The 19132-nt window shown below is 32.6% G+C and overlaps 1 pseudogene; it reads left to right on the top strand.

Moving 5' to 3' along the window:
- Positions 1–1268: 1268 nt before the first annotated feature.
- Positions 1269–12984, top strand: LOC134726368 (sterile alpha motif domain-containing protein 9-like; annotated as a pseudogene).
- The last annotated feature ends 6148 nt before the right edge of the window (positions 12985–19132 follow it).

The raw sequence follows: 19132 nt of genomic DNA on the forward strand, positions 1-19132 counted from the left end.
TCAGAGCGTTGTTTGATAAAAATGACAGTAGCGGGGTACACGTCTGCACAGAAGGCGCACAAAGAATTAACAGTAAACTTTGTGAGTTTCTTCATAGCCCAAATACAAACTTTACCGTATCAAACACTCCGATTGATCGCAAACGCAATAGAAGTGACAAAACTACTCCAACATCAGCAGACCGGACATCCAAAGTATCAAGAAAAGAGACAGGCATAGATCATGATTAAATCATGTAAATAAACACTCAGAATATCTTATCTGATTAAACTGTTAAAAAACAAATATTTAAAAAAAACAAAAAAAAAACACAAATGTATCACTGTAAATATCATGTCCACTTTTTTAAACATATTTTTCGTTTGTATATGGAGAACATGAATAAGTATCTGTTTATTATACCTTTTACGGATTCAAAACGACGCTTAATAATGTTATATATGGAGAATACGAATAAGTATCTGTTTATTAGACCTATTACGGTTTTAAAACTACGCTTGATAATTAAAGTTTTACCTGATTTGTTTACACACAGGTATACAAATGAAGGATCCGTTAAGTTTATTTTACCGAATAGACATAACCAGGTTCAAAGCATTCAAGTGAAACATTTAAATGACGAAAGAAAAAAAAATATCGAACTTTATATGTCTATGTCAAATGCTTCAATAAATGTAAATGGTTTACGAAACAATAAAAAACGAGATGTGATTTTTTAATTTGTTGGTTTCAAAAAAGTTTGATTTCATTTGTCTACAAGAAACACACTGTTTGAAATCTGATATTGATAACTGGAGTAATGACTGGAAAAAAATTGGGGGAGGTGAATCCGTTTGGAATTGTGGAACTTCTAATTCAAGGGGAGTGGGATTCCTTTTGCAAAAGAAATTTTCAGAAAATGTAACTTTTATTTATCACGATGAAAACGGAAGATGTCAAATGTGTGACATAAAAAGAGTTAATGCTGTATATCATATTGTTAATGTATATACACCGAACAACGGTTCCGATAGAAACACATTCTATATGTTTCTACGAAAATTTGCGTAATTTAAATAAAATTTATGACAATGATAGCGTTGAACACTACACCGTAGTATCAGGAGACTTTAATTGTACTTTAGACAAAAAACTAGACTGAATGACATCACATCAAAATAATGACGTCGGTACCACAGAATTAAAAAATCTTTTGTTTTATTTATTTTTTTGCTTCTGAAGGGTGGGACAAACAGTGCGGTGAAAAGCTTTGCCAATTTATTGAAAATATGGTACGTTCCGACGATAAGGAGATGCTTGAAAGTAAAATAAATATGGAAGAACTAGAAAAAGTGCTCAAAGATCTAAAGACTAACAAATCGCCAGGTGAGGATGGCATTATATCTGAATTTTACATTTTGTATTGGGATATTATAAAATATGATTTTTTTACACTCCTTCAAGAAATATTTGATAAAAATGTCTTAAGTAAATCACAACATAAAGGGGTTCTTACGTTATTACATAAGGGTGGTGAAAGAGAAAATATTAAAAACTTGAGATCTCTTACATTACTTAACACCGATTATAAAATCATAGCAAAACTTCTGGCAATGAGATTGAAAAAAGCCTTACCAAAAATAATACATCCAGATGAAAAAGGATTTGTTAAAGGAAGAAACATTAGTGATGCTAACAGATTAATTCAAGATATAATAGACTATATTGACAACGAAGATGAAGATGGAATAATAATAAATCTTGATTAACAAAAAGCCTTTGATAGAGTTGAATGGGAATGGGTGGATTTTGTATTAGAAAAGTTTAATTTTGGGGGAAAATTTAGATAATGGATCAAAATGTTACTTTATGATGCTATAACTTGTATAAAAACAAATGGACATGTTTCAAAATACTTTCGATAACTCGTTCGGCCAGACAGGGCTGTACAATAGCACCCCTTATATACATTTTGCAAGCAGAATCAATGGCATGTGCAATACGAGGTAACAAGGAAATTGAAGGAATTAAGATACCTGGTGAGGGGGTAAAAGTATAGAAACTAGATTATGCATGTTTGCTGATGAAACTCAGCTTTTTAACAAAAATGAGAAATCAGTAGAAAATCTTTTGATGTTCTAACGCTATATGAAAAAGCTTCGGGATCTAAATTTAATATTGATAAAACCAAAGGTTTACTTATAGGATCTCTTAAAAGGAAAAAAACAAAATCTTATAAAATTAAATGGATTACAGGTAATGTAAAAACCCTCGGAGTAAATCACGGATATGAAATTGATAATGATGCTATATGGCAAAGCATTATCGAAAAAATTAAAAACTTTTTCCACGTGTGGAAAAGCAGGAAACTTTCATTTAGTGGTAAAACCTTAATAGTAAAAAAAATCATATTGCCTTTGTGCAGTTATGAAATTGACATGCGGGGAATTCTTGAAAAATATTCAAAAGAAATAAACAATGTTATTTGGAATTTTATATGGGATGGGAAAGTTAACCAAATAGAAAGACGGGTCTTTTGTCTTGATAAAACAAAGGGTGGAATGGGCATGATTAGTATAGACTTATTCATTAGAAGTAAGCAAATAAAGTCTCTATATCGCATTCTTCATGAACCGTCAGAAAGCTGGAATGCGATTGGCAAGTATTGGCTTCGACAATTTGACAACAAGTATAATGATCAATATTTTTTATGTAAATGTTCAAATATCAAAGGACTAATTCTTAAAAATATTCCTTTATTTTATCAGAAAATGATTTATACATGGTCTGATTTTCTAAAAATTGGAGATAATCCCAAAACAAAGAACGAAGTACTTAATATGGGACTATTTGGTAATTCAAAAATTTCATTCCAAAATAAGCCATTGTTTTTTTCTTCCTTTCTAAAAAGTAACATGAAATATATCAAAGACATATGGAACGAAGAAACCAACGAAGTTAACAGCTGTTGTTCTATTTTTTAAAAGCTTGTGGTTAAAATAAACTGTATATCGGAATTTTCAAGAGTCAAAAGTTCAATACCAATCGACTGCTTACAAATTTTAGAAATTGATAATGAAATTAATGAAAAAACAAACAAAAAATTGAAACTTTCTTAATTTGTATTAGGTTATCCGTGGTTTAAAGATGCACTCGATTATGTTATAATGTTATGTTATTCTGATTTAGAGGTGCACTCGATTATGTTATAATGTTATATTATTTATTACTAGTATTACATTCTAAATATATGTTCTTTTTCATTCATTGTCATATAAAAGAATGTAAGTATTATTATACATGTACTACTTTTTTTGGTAATACAGTGCCCTTTTCAGCCCCCTGCTTCCCGGACAGTTGGTTTTACATGTAAACGGGAATCCCCAGTTTGCATCCTGGGCAACTGAGGAAATTGTAAACATGAATTTTTTGGAATAAACAAGTATCTTTTTTTTTTTAAAGTATGTAAATATTGGAATGTTCAAAATATTTATAATGCGATTAAAAATAAACGCAATATTTCGCTAGCCAATTTTTTTATCGCGAGTGCATCTATCCAGGTGAAATCGGATGAAATTCCATTCTTTTTTAATTCTTAGAAAATGTCAGTTCGTTCAATCATTTTTTGTTGTTGTTGTTGCATGACATACATGAAATACTATGGAGGCATTTATATCCAATTGAAAATATGAATGTCATATTGATATTCATACTAAGTTGTCAGACACAAAATAAAATACCTTATCCTCAACTTGATTCTATATCAATGTAACCCGTGAATTAGTTAAAACTAAATGGCATTTATATATATATTCTTACATTGGTACCAGTGGATTATCGGATTCATCCAATCAAGATAGCTAAATTATCAAATTTTAAAGTCAGAGCCTTTGCGTGGACTTTAAAATTGATAATTTATCTATCAAGATTGGATACATCCGATAATCCACGAGTACCTATTTCAGAATCTGTTTCTCTAATGATTATCAAATAAATTTTCCAAATTTTCGAAAATCCCTTCGAGTGCCTTCAACATTCCACAAGGCTGTTAATTTCATGAACACCTGTTAAAACATTTTGATCCATTGAGTGACCTGATGAAGGTTATAACCCGTAACTCATCCAATCATCAGATTTTGAGCTGGTTCTTTTCCTTTACAGGTAACACCTTGTTTTCAACATGAGAGATATTTCATCAATTCAAGATTAGACAATGGAAATACAGTTTCAAACCAGGTAAAGTTGAGGAGCATTGAGGACCGAAAGATTATAAAAGTTTGACTAATAAATACATCTATGGTAATCTATTCTTGAGGTAAAAAAACATTAGTATTTCAAAAATTCAAAGTTTTGTAAACAGTTAATTTTCCAATCTACTTATATGACTATAATATGTATTATTTTACTAATCACAACTTCAGAAAACTATAAGATGAAGTTCATAACGGAATATTAACCCTGTCCTAAAAGTTCAAGCGGGTAATGTCTTCTAGAAGATTGTTTCTTTGCATTTTTTTTTTTGGTGTGTTCTTTTATTGACATATAGCCAAGTATATTATGAAATATAATACTAAAATATGTGAATCACTAAGACATTGCCAGACCAATGGCGGTAATCGTCAAAATGAGAAAACGTAGTCGGGGCACCTGTTACTAAATGTCTAATCATATCATCATGCGGATGGGTAAAATGAAGTTTCATCTTTTCGTGACTTGAGGAAATTTGAGGTTTTAAAATATATTAAGATATAATACGTAAAATTATTAATTTAGGTTAAATCCCGTTTTAGAGTCGAGTTCTAAATTCACACAATTTATCTATCAGATTTTATTCATAAAATTGAGAATGGAAATAGGGAATGAGTCAAAGAGACAACAACCCGACCAAAGAGCAGACACCAGCCGAAGGCCACCAATCGGTCTTCAATGCAGCGAGAAACCACTTTCTCCTGAATCATTAATATGTTTTCGATAACATATCATCATATATTATAAGATAATATTATCTAGTAAAATGAAGTACCAAAAAGTTAATGGTTCATTCAAATAAACAAATGTTAATTTTGAATTTGAAAGACAACAGTCTGAGATTGTTTTATTCTTTTTAGATGAATTCATAACAAAACAAAGTACAGAAAATGATGTCAGAGATTGGTTAATAAAAGAAGTAGGATTAACTGAGGACGATATTGCAAAATATCCCAAGTTTGAGTATTTAGACGGCCAAACAATATTGTCTTATGAAAAATCTACCACTTCCGATTTGAAATCAGAACTTACCATTCCGTATGGAATGGCAAAAAAGATATTACTATATCTTAATCAAAGAAGTAGCAATCATTTGAAAAACCTTTTACAAATTGAAATGGCGAAATGGACTGTGACTGAGGTGCAAGACTTTATCCGTAAGTCAGTGACCGTTCAGTCAAATGACATTAATGAAATATGCAGAGTAATAGCAGATGAACAAATCGATGGTCTCGTTTTTCTTTCATACAAAGATACGAAAGAACTACAATTGGAAGTTCCAGGGAGCAAAGAGTTAGGTGTAATATACAGAAGAATTCTTTTAAAGAGACGAGATACTTGACAATAACAGGTTGTTACAGTCAAAACCCATTCAAAAAGAACAGGTTTTACAGGTGACTGCAAAAGATAAGAATCCTTTGGCATTTCAAACCCCCATTAAAAAACATGCCTATTTGTTGCCAAAGGAGTGGGATTCATATATTAGAAATGTATTACAACTTGATATCTGTGAAACTAAATCAAAAAATAAAACATGTTTACTGACAATTATACACAGTGACTGGAAAGATCGAAACGTTTTCGAAAAGAAAATGTTATTTTTCATATTAACCGATTGTCCCGACGGACAGGAGAATTGTCTCGATAAAAAACACGGGTCATTTCTATGGAATAAAATTCAAAAGGTCAATCAGGCTATGTTTTCCTGTTAATTAATAAAAACATCTTGTTAAAAGATACTGACTGTTATTGTACATATCTTGAAAATCCAGGAAAAAAGAAGGCCATCGAACTATTTTTTACACTTAAAACCGGTTTTAAGTACTGGACATACGTTCCCGATGATAGTTCGTTTGATTTTGTGTTAGAATGCATTCCAAGTGAACTTTGTGGACAACGTACAGTTGATGAAAAAAAATCCTGAAGCACTTCAATCATCTGGACAATCTTTGGCAGAAAATTCATTATTCGGCAGCGCTGTTATCAATAGAGAAAGTTCAATTGAGATGACTGGTGACGAGATAATTCCTGAACAGACGAACATAGATCAGCAAAATGCAGAACAAATATCAGTTACAAAGGCAAACCAAGAGGACGAAAAAGTACAGGGAACCAAAAGTTCTTCACATAATATTCAGATTCCACGGCGTTTCAAAGACGAGTCATCAGAAATACAATATACTGAGGGTAAGTGAGTATCAACGACGGAACATAATGGGTCAGTGTCGTATCGCTGTTACGAATACAAGTTTGTTCCAGAGAATCTGATAAGTAAAGGAAGTGATGCTGTATGTCTCTTTATGAACAAAGAAACGATAAAATTTGCATGTGGTTGTATGAATTCGAGAAAAAATGGTACTATAATGTTTGGTATAAGTGATTCAACACCTGACGGCAAGAGTAAATATAAACATGGCGAAATTGTTGGTGTACCATTAAATTCAGTTCAAGGCGATATCAGAAGGATATGGACCGAATCTTTACGCACTGCAATCTTGAGATGTTTTGAGAGTTTTGTAAGCCAAACCGCTGATAAATGTATCAGCAATCCAGTCTTTGTTCCAGTTATTTCTCGTCTACCTTGTTCCCAAGCTTACGTTATTGAGATTGACATTGAACCATCGTCGGTTTTCTGCAAGGACATTTATTTTAGAATAAATAGGAACAACATAACGAACTCCTCAAATATTGTGAAAGAAAATACTTTGTATGTAAGGGAAGGGGTTGGCACCTATTCAAAAACTAAACAACAAGAAAAATTATTTCTACAGACAGAGTTAAAAGACATCACTCGTAAACGGGAGGAAGATGAAAAACAAATGGCACGCCAAGAGATGTATGAATCCCCTGAAACTCCTATGGATAAACTTAGAAGAATCATATCCAGAGGTTCAAATATGTTAGATAATTCTGTTTGGCCTATACTTTGTTTTAATAAACCAACGGAAGAACAAAAACGTAGCGAGCATTAGATTCAATGCTTGAAATTCATCAAAGTAATAAATTTTCACGCAGTCTTTAATTTTGATGACGAATCTAACAAAGACGGTTTGTGTGCTGCTCACAGAAATGAAGAGAGATCAATTCTTCAAGACGAGGAAATATTTTTTGATCTTGCAGGAAGCAAGCTTGACCTTGCATCCAAGCTAGGTATACCTGATGAAAACAAAACTGTTTGGATATTTTGCAATGGAAGAAAAGATATTAAACCGTGTAAACCGTGCAAAAACCCCGAAAATTGGACAATAGACTATTCAGCTGGCATTCGAGATGCCGTGATTTTTTTCAGTCAAAAGGAAATAATTCCAAAAGGACGAGCACTTGTTATAGTGTTGCTGTTTTCAAATAATTTTGATGGGATCATTGAGACAATTCGAGAAATGACTATTAGATTTGGATGGGAGCAAATGGTTATCATTGCAACTGAAAATGTTCTTAAGCGATTTAAAGTAGAATATAGAGATATGACGGCACAAATTGATGAATATAGCATATCAGGTAAAGGAATGACTTGGGAACATGTAAATGCTACATTTCTAGAGCTTACGGGGTGTAAGGATCAAGAGAATGTTATTTTACCTACTTCAAGTGGGGCGTTCGTTCCAGCTGATGCAAAATTTGTAGAAACTTTAGCCGAGTTCAATATACTAAGTGCAAAACAGTGTGAAAACAAAGAATTCCAAACAGAAAATGAAAGAGAAGAATTCTCATCAAAAACTGAATTAAGTTTCTATAGAGGTGAAAAAGTGGAGTGGTTTAATTTTTATTTTAGAACCCATGTCCTAAAAAGACAAATTTTTGATCGTGTAGAATCGACCATTAGTAAAATTCTTGGGGGTGACCAGAAAATTTTATCAACAGTTATAATTTCACACGAACCGGGTGCTGGAGGAACCACTCTTGCCCGTGATTTGCTTTGGACGTTTCGAAAAAAATTGTCGTTGTGCAATCATAACTAAGATAACAGAAAGGACAGCAAAAAATGTGATGTCCTTATGGAGACATAAAGAAGAGAGCGAAAACAATGCAAAACCATTATTGTTATTGATAGACGACCTTGAACAATCAGACCTTACATTTGAAGATTTGCGGCGTCAAATTTATATTGAATATCGCTCAAATCCAAAAGTGAATAATTTAGTTTGTTGTTGCATATTGTGTCAACGCGAAACAGAAATTCATTATATACCTTCAATTCAGCATGATTATTCAGTCAACACTTCCAGTGCAATATTTTATTACTTGAAACAAAAACTTGACAAACCAGAAAAGCAATGGATGGACAGGAAATATAAAGAATTAGAAGAGAAAGGAGCCAACTGTCAACCAGACTATTTGCTTTCTTTTATGATATAAAGAAAAGGCTTCAGTCCATCGTACATCAGAAACACAATAAGCACATTTCTTTTATACATAGACGTTTCATCAAATGAATTTGAGCTGTTAGCATACACAGCTATATTGTCAACTTACACTCCAAAAACTAAACGAGGACCAAGTGCCTTCATTCCGGTCGAATGCTGCGACAATTTAATGGGGTACAGTCTAACGAAAACAGTTCTTTGGGAGAAAAATATGTCTAATGCTCTAAAAATATTTCTAGTTATAGAACAGAAAGAAACCGCCAGTGGAAAACAGGTTAAAATGTCACACCCGGCACTTGCAGAACCTGTTCTCCTTCAGATTCTGACAAAAAGAAATGAAACTTTAAGTTCACTCACTCAAAGATTTTTAGATTGTACAATTCTGCAGAGCAGTTCTTATGGTAGACAGATATTAATCAATTTCACAAAAGAAATGCTGGTACGAAGACTGAAGGAAGAATATAATGATGACAGAACAACGTCATTTTCTCCGTTAGTTGAGGAAATTTGCATGAGTGAAACATCGTGGATAAACGCAAGGACGATATTGGAGACCGTATTTACAAAAATTCTGGTGAATGATCCATATATACCACAAACTTTAGCACGATTGTGCTCAAAGCATAAAGATTTTGAGAAAGGAATAGAGTACGGAAGATTAAGTGTTGAAATGTCAATGGGAACTAAAGTCGCTACTGGATTCTGTCATCAGTCATTGGCAATATGCCTTGCTGATCAATTCAAACACGAAAAAGCTAAAATAAAAGCAATGATATGCCCAAAAGATGCAGTAAAATATTTAAAGATTATTTTAGAAGCATATAGTAATTTTCTAGATGCTAGTCGTTTGAGGAAAGGGAACACAGATCATATTCTGAATCCTATACAGGGTGTGTTAAACACCATAATTAACTGCTTGAAATTTATTAAAAAGAAAATGCGATGCAAATTCGCCCAACATGTAATGATGTTTGTCTCCGATGATACATTTTCACCACCAGAATTGAAAGATTGGATGATCTTCAAACCAATTTTGAATACATTTCTTGATGAGGGCGAAAAAGCTTTGGCTATAATTGAACAATGTCGGTGTTTTCATACAACTTTTTATTCACACGATGATACTAGCCATGATAGAGTACATCGGTTATATAGAGGTTTACAATATCGATATCCTTCTATTTACAATGATTACAGCGAATTTTTTGGAGCAAACGGCGATGAATTACCACCCCACTCTGATTTACCTGAAGTTACAAATGACTGGCATAGAAGAAGGTTGATAAAATTAGGTGGAAACTCCTATATGAATATCTTCTATATTTTGCGTAACATTAAAGACAGATCAATGTCCTTCAACAGAGAGGACGGAATAAAAAAAAAAGCATCGAAATTAGAAAACATTTAAAGTACACAACTGATAAAATCACAAAAGACTTAATTAATTTAGTTTCAGTAAATGTAGTGTTAGGTCTTCTTGGTGGTGAAAAGAGAGATTCAACAAAGACTATAATGGAGCATTGTAAGCTAGTGATAAAAATGAGAAGAGATTACGAAGATGTAGCTTATTTTTTCATTTGCTTACTGATGTGGCCATCATGTCAAAAAGATATTGAATATGATGACCAACTGTTATGAAAGTTTGAAATTCCTACATCGCAAAAAAGAAACAATTGAAGAACGACCACGAGATTTTCGATATGTGTTTTTCAAGGAAGAAAAAAACATTACTCAACCAACGACTCATTTTTTTCTGACAAATGGACTTGGTTTCAAATCTCTATGTCATAGTTCAGAGTCGAGAGAAACAATTCTTTTTAATAGTGCAGCATGGGAAAGGTTTGTATCGACACATAATCTTAAACGCTTGAGAGGTGACTTGAGATTTCATAACGGAAAATCTTGTATTTTTGTTGCAAATGAAAAATCTCCGTCGTCAGATTTGATTGAAATACGCCGAATAAGATCTGGAAAAATAGAATTCAATTCTCAAGAGGAGGTTTACTTTAACCCTGGATTTAGTATTTCTGGACCTATTGCTTACCATGTTAAACCTACACGTTACGAGGATAAAGCCATAGAACAGAGCTTTTGGCAGGACGATGAAAGAGTCGACAATTTTTTAGAAGAAGATGAGGAAGACCTGCAAAAAAAATTAGATACCATTAAGGACTTAAAAAGTAAATTAAGAAATGGAAGACATTTAAAGGAAAGAGAGGTGAGTATTTGCATTTTTAATTGTAACTAGATTTTTATTATGTGTATGCGTAAAAGTGACGACGAGTAAAACAATACATATAAATTAAAGAGTTTTAACGCATTCTTTTGATAAAATTATGCATTGCAATTGGTAACCCCGAATTGTGGGAAAATGTCCGGTTATTTTCGTATAACCTACCAATTTGCAAAGGCATAAACTATTTTGTAACTATCTTGGAACGAAGCTTCAAAAGGGACAACCAGTATTCATAAGTCAATTAATTAAGGTTTGACTATGGAACCGAAATATTGTCACCTAGTCTTCCTTGATGATCTTCTATCCGTCACTAAAACCCATGCTAAATGGCTGTGAAAAATTTATATATACACACGCACAGCCCCATCCTTTTAGTTTTTCACATATTGCATATTGGGTACATTTCGCCATATACAGCAGATATATACGATTAAATGTCCCTACTTGTCCTCTAAATATGAAGGTTTCCTGTTGCAAGGCAAAAATTTTGCTCTTTCCAAACATACATGTAACTTCATTCGCCCTTGGCTGCCTAAGTGTCCCGCTTTTCTTCCCCATCTATATTATCAATTCGTTTTCATCCTGAAAATGCATAAAATAATTGCACCTGAAAATCAATCAATCCACAATCAACAAATTATCCGTGAATTCTGTTGATAAAGAACTGTCATTTGGTATTAAAGCAACATATGCGACAACACTATGACTCATATTCGGTATACAGTGTTGCAAAAAGGTTGACCAACAAGCTTCTTCCGACCTTACACCACCTACCTCTTGCCTGTCACTGAATGTTTTCAAATATCCGTTCGGTCACCACCTGCCTTTTAAATGACTAATTATAAAAATAAGAAGATGTGGTATGCTTGCAAATGAGACAAGTCATCACAAGAGACCAAATGACACAGAAATTAACAACTATAGGTAATCGTACGGCCGTCAACAATGAGTTAACCCCTATACTGCATATATAATCAGCTTTAAAAGACCCCACAAAATGTCAAACGTAAAACAAATCAAACAAGTCATATATTGAATGCAACATATTAATTAAGTTGCAAACAAAAATATGACTCGAATATGGTTACGTTACATTTGTATATTGAAGGGAATGGAAAGATCTACGTCTTTCTAAAGTAAATGGGAATCCACTTATTCCATGGGTGTGTTTAATAATCAGCTTTCCATTTTATCAACATTCAAAAGATCCGTCTTTTGATATCAGATGCTTTTAATTAACATATCCGACATGGCGGTACCAATCATTTATCAATAAAATAATTTTCTTTGCATCTTTGAAGCATTACAAAATGTCTATTACTTCTTCGAAATATGTCACACTACTAATCAAACCCTTTGCGCTATAGTTTAACAACAAACTTGTTACCATTTTAAATCGTTTAACAAACACAATAGGATTTTACTTGTGGAGGGCAATACTTTTACAATGACTATAAGTTCTCTTACTATTTTGTTACATTGTTGAAACCTTCTTATTTGTTTTATCGTTGAGATTTTCTTATGTATTGTTATACTGTTGATGTCTTCTTGTGATTTGTTATGTTTTTGAGGTTTCTTGTGATTTCTTATATATAACCTCCATGGAATACTTGTTTTCGATTTCCAGAAAACAAGGGTTATTTTTAACAGTACTTGTCTTCCAAACGTAACGCAGTACATGTTAGACTTTAATCTTTGGTTTAAAAATGTCATGTAAAAATGTGATACATGTACAATTCAGTTTATGTCGGCTGGTTTATGTGAAGTTAAACTTATGGTAAAATATTCAGAAAGCTGTGAAAATGACAAAATTTGGTTGGTAAGAAAGGGGTTGAGTCACAAAAACTTGTAAGAATTTAGTATAGAGTGGAGATCAACACGCAGACTACTTCAATAAGCTGTCTGCAATTCAAACCCGTGTTTTCCAGCTACAATTTAGCTACAATAACATTCTGTTTGGGAATTAGTTGGCTTTCGAATTTACACTTAGTCTGCATGTTTCTTTTAATGATACAGTATATAACATCAGTCTTACTTCTTATTACAACTACATTTGCTGTTATTAATGTTTTCTTTCAGAAAGAACTCCTTAAGCAAGAAGATGACATAAGAACAGCAATCGACATAAAGAAAAATGATCCTTACCAAGTCGATTAAAAAGACAAGCTCTAAAAAATATACAAATCTGAAATATAAATGCAATTTGTATCTAACTAGAATCTTAGATAACAGACTGACACAGGTGAAAACTATGCAATGTGTACGAATGCTGGGGGGGGGGGGGAATGAGAGAAATGATTATTGCCTCATTCGGATCCGGTTCTTGTTCTTGTCAATCAACGTCACATGACTCGTCAGCATTACATTGCACTAGCCAATCTTGTAGATATGTAAAAGTTTCAAAAAATGCAATCGTAAAAAATCATTGACATCCGCATATCATATTCTAATATTTTGAAATGAAACTATCGTAGAGACAAGACAATTCTCCAAGAAAGGATTTTCATTTGCAAATGTCAGCAAACGACGATATTAAAAGGTAAACCGAACTGTCACCACACGATCCGATGCCATCAACACGAGGAACACATCCAGCTTCTTTCGACATGCTTATGTTTGTGAGATTATTAGAACAATTTAATAATGTATCTGCGCCATAAAAGTTATACAATGCTCGAATGACAGGGACAGCTTCCAATTTGTCAGTGGCTCATTAATTGATCGGTGATCAATTTAATGGCACAACAAAATCTTCACACCAGGAGCCCCCGTTTAGAATTCCACACAGCACAAGATGCACTTGTAAGGAAAACACGATTTAAAAGAAGGAGAACCAATGATCCAAAGAATTCACTACCTGGTTCCAGCGGTTTGCAGATTTCGTCAAGCTCTAACCTTGGTATGTTGAATTTATATATATATAAAAAAAAAGTTGATGTTTTGTGGTGTATAATTATTCTAATTGATTTTTATCTCATTAGGTATAAGATAATCTGGTGGTGATAAGATAAGATTACTGAAAGGGTTATTTATTATTATAATTTGATGTCATATATCTAATTCGTGGCCTTTTTTACATGTCTCTGCTTTAATGTACATAAATTATATAACCATGCAGTCGTTTTGAAGACGCACCTAGCGCTATTACACACAAGATACACACGAGGGCAATAAGTGCAAATTCCTCAATCTTTATTTACTTTATAGATTCTACCACTTTTATACACAATTATACACTATGTGTTAGATGGCTCAGCTGACGTGTAAATGAAATACACTATATGAGAGATTGTGTGGCGGATGACGCGATAGCTTTAGATTACTATATAAAAAAAAATGTACATAAATTATGCCTACTGTTTTCTCGTTTGACTTGTTTAACATTTTTCTTTTTGGTTTTTAATTACTCATTAATGCTGTATCATGGGCTCTGCTCATTGTTGAATGCAGTACAATGACTTTGTTTAATGCAGTATGGGCCCTGCTCATTGTTGTAGGCAGAAAGTGACTAAATGTTATTAATGCGACTTGGGCTCTGCTCATTGTTGACGACAGTACAATGACTTATTGATATTAATACAGTATGAGCCCTGCTCATAAATGAAGGCAGAAAAGTGACTAAATATAGTTAATGTGGCATGGGCTCTGCTCATTGTTGAAGGCAGTAAAATGACTTTTTGTTTTATTTTATTTGCCGTTTGTTCTACTGTGAAGAGTTGTCTCATTGAATCATACCAATTCTATTTACACGAGTGAGCTTCTCAGTTACATGTTTATATTTATACTTTTCAATTTGCGTTTATTTTCTTGTTAGCTTGCTTGTTTTAATTTTTACATGTTTGCCTAGCTATTTACATTATGCATGTGTTCCTGTTGTAAAATATGCTTTATTAAATATGATATTTGATTTGATATGAAATATCAAGTCAGTTGAACTTGTGAGAGATTTACAGAGCTCATGTTTACGTTGTTGAATTTTACATACCAAGCCCGACCCTAAATTTTCTGACTTGTGTAAATATAGTTCATATAGTGATACAAGCAAATATAGTTATATACAAGCGATAGTCTGTATAGGTTTTAAATAGCTCGTTAATGCTCATGGACAGGACAATTAGTTTACCAACAAGTCAACTTAGAGCAAATAAGAGAATAATGTGCACTTTTCACACAATTATCCAATTACTTTATATCTCACGAAGCAGAAGACAGAGCATGGTACACAACATCCTCTTCACTTTGAAGTGCGATAATGTTATTGTATATATACATGTACATATATTGTTTAGATTATTTTTGATTGTCTTATCTAACTCAGATATGTGAACATTGAGGTTTTAATACGTTTGTATTTTACTATCACATTTATTTTACATGTCGACACGAACTATGGGCTTACCCACATCTATTTTTAGAAACAAAACAATATGGTTACTGTTAAGGACTTTTACAAACAAACACGCATATTATCCAGATGCGAAACTCGATGAATTGTTAAATTTATTTCAAATACTCTTGATCTATTTCCTTCTATTAAAAGGAACATTTAGCATTCTTATCTATATACAAAGCTGATGAACACAATCTTTTTAATTCTAGTCGGAATTAATCAACTATCCATTACTTAAAGTAATAACATGGCATTTTACTCTAGCACCTTGTTCTTTTAGGTCACAAAATATATTCGACGCAAAACTATTCAAGATTGAACTTTCCAAAAACATGTATCCGAATTTTAAGTACTAATAGGAATGCATGGGGTAGCCAATTTAGTACAGGAAACGCCTAGTTCTTTTAGGTCACAAAATATATTCGACGTAAAACTATTGTGAACGAGGTTTTGGGTGTGTTCTGGGGGTTATGACAACTGATTGCAGTGATGATGTTCTTGTTTGTATGTTTGCTGATGTTCTGCTGCTTGCGAGACTGTAATGAAAACAAGCTTTTAAGAATACAACTTTATTCAGTGCTGGTCGGAATGAAACTGACCAACACTGACGCTTGTTAACAAAGTTTCCTGCTTAGTTTTCAGGTGAGGTTCCACAAGGTTTACTTTGAACGTTAACAAAAGGTTTAATTAGAAAATATCCTTTGAGTGGCCCCTGTCATATAGGGGGACGCTAACAAAAATCTCACCTTAACTTTTCTTGACATAAAACGGATTATTGGGATTCGTAAATAAGTAAATGACCCAAGATTACGTAATATCACTTTGTCCAAATAAAACTTATTTATATCTATTGTCCTGTGTCTTTAGATAAATTGCTAAAGATTATAAATGTTAATTTCTGTGGCTATGAGTATTAAGACATGAGATAATATAATTTACTTTAAATTATACTGATTCATAAATATTGTATAAAAGATTTTCATACTAAAAAGTTCATATATAAAACATAATAATTTGAAACAAATAATACAAATTTCTTTAAATTATTAAAGTTTGAATGCAGCTGTTATATAAGGCATGAAGTTGCACCTAAATTTTCACTGTCACATATATCCCACCAGGTCGAAAATTTCTTCGACCCCGAAGAAAAACAAAATTGTAGATAAATCCAAAAGTAAAAATAAATGTTTCCCCTTTTTGTAAGAAAGACATTTTACAAAAGTCATTTTGAGAGTTTATCATAAGTCATGAAAATACAAAAAGGCATTGTTCTGTTGCATACAGGTTTACATAATTTATATATTCTATTTCAATATCATAAAATGGTTGTGGTGTGTGAGCAAAATATGGCAGAAGAATGGTGTGTTTAAAATTTTTCGTACTTTTCTCGCAGTGTATGGATTGATTGAAATGTATTGAGGTAGTGGAATTTCGTGTTTTGTATTAGTCCCACGAATACAAAAATCATGCCAGTCTGCATGTAATCTTGTAATGAAAAATCCAGAAATTCTCATATTAGTAATTGTATCTGGTACCTTTATGTCCCAATCTGTAGGACAAAGTGATAGTGTGACTAGTGGTATGGTGATGCATGATAGTCCATTTGTGATTTCAAGAACGACTTTAGTATGATTGTTATTTGTAGATCTTTTGTAAAAATAGAATGTAAAAATTGTCAATGTAAATGTAGTTATTATGGATAATATGACAAAAGGCCATGGATTGCACTGAGTGTTAAAAATGTTTTCAATGGTACTTGGAGTTGTAGTTTTCGAAATTTGTTTGTAAATAAATGATGGAATTGTTGAAGCTATGGATGTACTTTGTGCCTGTGGTATCTTTTGTAGAAGAAGTACTGTGGCTGTGAGTATGCGAATTTTATTGACAAGTGTGAAGCATACAATTGCTAAAATGGATAACAGACCTAATGCTGCAATAGCAAGAATTGTACTGAGATCAAGCCATGAATTGTCTACTGTAATTTTGCCATCAAGAAGTGGTTCAGACAGTGATGTGAATACTTTACGTTCTTTTTGTGTTGCCTTTGCAATTCTTTTTAAACTTAGATGTAAAATTTTATCCTGTGCCAAAATGTTCGAAAATGTGTGGTTAAAAATGTGAATTTTTGGAATGTCTATGTTTATAGATTTAGTGAAAACAGTATCTCCTAAAATAGAGTTGTATGTTTCATGTGAAAAGAAATGTTGAATAAGTGCAAGATTCACTGGGTGTAATACCGTTATAGTGTCTGTGTTGTTTTGACAATGTTCAATTTTCTTTGGAACAAAAATTGAGTCGGTAGATAATGAACATCTGCATGGAATGTGAATAAAGCAAAAGTTGCAACCTTTTATAATGCTGTGTTTGTTCTGACACTCAAATGCAAGTGTGTTTGTTTTATAAACTAAAAGTGTGTTGGCAAAAATTTGTTCTATTGAAGGTTGTATTGCGTTTAACAGAAATCTAGAATCACATTGTTTGTGAATATCTGATTTTGCATTGAAATATAATGACGATATACAATTAGTTTTGACAGCTGACACTAGAGGCAAACTATGAGAACAATATAATGTGTTTGTTCCAGAACAAGATCTCAACTTATCAAAAGACAGTGATGCATAATATTGATTATTAAGTGTTACTACAAGATATTCTGGTAAATCTAATATCTGAGTTGCATGGGTACTTGTAGCATTTACAGGAACTGGATATGAAGTTATCTTGTACAAATACAGTGGAAAAGCAAAAGTAGATATAAGAAACTTTACGGTTAAGTACAAAGTGGAATGTTTTCTGGCAAACAACATTTTACATTCTGAGTAATAATATGCAGGATCTGAATTTAGTAGATAAAAACCTTTAAACTTGTCACTTAGAATAAGTTTAATGTGCTTGATTGCATCATTAAGTATTTTGGGTGAAATAAGAAAGGGGGATAATTTTCCTTTCACCATTTCATGAATTCCAATGTTCAATTCCTCTAAATATTTTGTAATAATAGAACTATCATTCATTTGATCAATAAACAGGTTGGATAACTTAAGACTAACATCTTCAAAGTGAGCGACAAATTTTGCAGTTTCAAAAGTTACATTTTGGATACTGTCATAATTTTTCTGAATACCACGCATCACATTACTGAAACGACTGTCAGTATTTGTCATGAATGATGATAACTCTTAATCATGGTGTGACATAGCTTTTGCAAACTTATTGTTTCTTTCAGCCAATATATTGATATGTCTTGCTAGCTTTTGGACATCTTTTACTGTAGCGGTTCCAAATAAAGAACGAGAAAAAGATCCTATAAAATCAAAAAGCCCTCTTTTACTTCTACTCTGGGAACGGGTATCTAAGTTGAAATCTGCTTTCTTAACTAATCTATGAATAACATCTATAGTGTTATTTATATTTGCTGTGACTCCTGTTCGGACAGCTGATAACTGTGAAATGACTTGATTTAGAATATGACAATTTTGGTGCACTATATCACATCTTGGGAATTGGACTGACGATATCTTGTGTGAAAGAGGTATCTCAAAAGTGTGAAGCCAATTTTCACTACCGAAAACAATGTTTGCTTCCTTAGCAAAAGTTAATCCATAGTTGATGCGGTGCATCTGTACTTCTCCATCTGCATTTACGGCATATATGCCAACCAAGAAAATCCAGGAAAAAACTGTGGCATAACTCAAAGCACCTAAAGAAAACAAAGAAAGAATGTAAAGAGATGTGTAGTGTGAGTCGGTTAAGGGAGAGCTCTTCCCTCGTAGCACTATTTTACATGAGAAACCTCATAATTTTGACAAACACCACACAGAAACAAAAGATTGAAGAATTTTAAAGTAGATGAGTCTAAATTATGCCAAGTCCATGTGTAGATAATTAGGATACCTTAGAGAAATACAATTTTAC

Source organism: Mytilus trossulus, chromosome 7, assembly GCF_036588685.1.
Source record: "Mytilus trossulus isolate FHL-02 chromosome 7, PNRI_Mtr1.1.1.hap1, whole genome shotgun sequence".
NCBI classification, from domain to species: domain Eukaryota; kingdom Metazoa; phylum Mollusca; class Bivalvia; order Mytilida; family Mytilidae; genus Mytilus; species Mytilus trossulus.